Source organism: Mustela erminea, chromosome 4 (genome assembly GCF_009829155.1).
Source record: "Mustela erminea isolate mMusErm1 chromosome 4, mMusErm1.Pri, whole genome shotgun sequence".
NCBI lineage: Eukaryota > Metazoa > Chordata > Mammalia > Carnivora > Mustelidae > Mustela > Mustela erminea.
In genome coordinates this window covers 140,619,636-140,621,127 of record NC_045617.1, presented here as the reverse complement: position 1 = coordinate 140,621,127, position 1,492 = coordinate 140,619,636, and the positions used below count along the sequence as shown (strand labels likewise).

The 1,492-nt window shown below is 43.2% G+C and overlaps 1 non-coding gene across 1 annotated transcript; it reads left to right on the top strand.

The window, feature by feature from the left end:
- The first annotated feature begins 1,045 nt into the window (after nucleotides 1–1,045).
- Nucleotides 1,046–1,236, top strand: LOC116589639. The gene has a single exon (XR_004285395.1). It is a non-coding gene; the product is annotated as a U2 spliceosomal RNA (small nuclear RNA).
- Nucleotides 1,237–1,492: the final 256 nt, after the last annotated feature.

Sequence of the window (1,492 nt, the reverse complement as noted above, 5' to 3'; positions counted from 1 at the left end):
ATTGTAACCCATCTGCACTGAAATACCTTCCCTTCAAGCTCTTAGATCTTTCTTTTCTTAGTTTTGGCATTTTTGTTACATGTAAAAATGCACCGAAACATGCAAAGTGCATGCAAAATAAAGCTGGTTACCAAAGCATTTGTTCATTCAATTATTTTCCTATCTTCTTTTCATAGGTATTTTCAGAGCTGCTCTGTGAAGAGCACAGTAAGGAGGGTCTTGAACTACAGTCACAGTGTTATTATAACTGGAAGGACGGCATCCTGGCCAAACTCTTTACAGATGAGGAAACAAGACCATGAAGTCGAGCAGCTTGCCCAAGCCCATCCTGGTGGCTCAGAGGGCACAGACTGAACAGTTGCAGCTTCTAGCCTCCCAGTCCTGGGTCCTTTTCACTGGACAGCCTGCTGGCTTCCTCTGGACGTGGGTTCCTGCCCTCTACCATTCTGCTCTTTAGATCTAGCTCTTTTTCCTCTGTCTTATATCCCTATATCCTAACATGTGGCAGACTGATTACCAAGTTCAGGAAAAGTGGTCTCCTCAAAAGCTGGGTGATAAATTACACGTGATAATTATTTAACATGTTCTATTGACATCTACAGTTTTTAAAAGATTTTATTTATTTGTTTGATAGAGAGAGAGAGAGAGAGAGAGCACACAAGCAGAGGAAGTGGCAAGGTAGAGGGAGAGGGAGAAGCAGGCTCTCTGCAGAGCAGAGGGAGCCCAATGTGGGACTCGATCCCAGGACCCCAGCATCGTGACTTGAGCCAAATTGAGTCACTTAACCAACTGAGCCACCCAGATACCCAACAACAACACTTTTATTTTATTACCAAAACTAAATCAGTGATATGTCAGAAGAAACCTCTTACACCTTTCTCATATCCCTGGGGGTATAAGGTACCACTTACAACACACCAATGCCTCCATTTCAAAAAATAAGCAAATATAGCTATAGGAAAAGGAAGAGAACTTAGTGCGACGATGATGAATTTTACACACTGGATACTGGGATGAAAAAAGCATTAAAAATAAACGAATTCACATCGCTTCTCGGCCTTTTGGCTAAGATCAAGTGTAGTATCTGTTCTTATCAGTTTAATATCTGATACGTCCTCTATCTGAGGACAATATATTAAATGGATTTTTGGAGCAGGGAGATGGAATAGGAGCTTGCTCCGTCCACTCCACGCATCGACGTGGTATTGCAGTACTTCCAGGAACGGTGCACCAAAACAAAACAAAACAAAACAAAACAAAACAAAACAAAAACGAATTCACACCGAAAATAAAATGTTGTTAATGGGGCAGTTTTAAATATGGAACCAACTGGGGCGTCTGGGTGGCTCAGTGGGTTAAGTCGCTGCCTTCGGCTCAGGTCATGATCTCAGGGTCCTGGGATCGAGTCCCGCATCGGGCTCTCTACTCAGTCAGAAGCCTGCTTCCCTCTCTCTCTCTCTGCCTGCCTCTCCATCTACTTGTGATTTCTCTC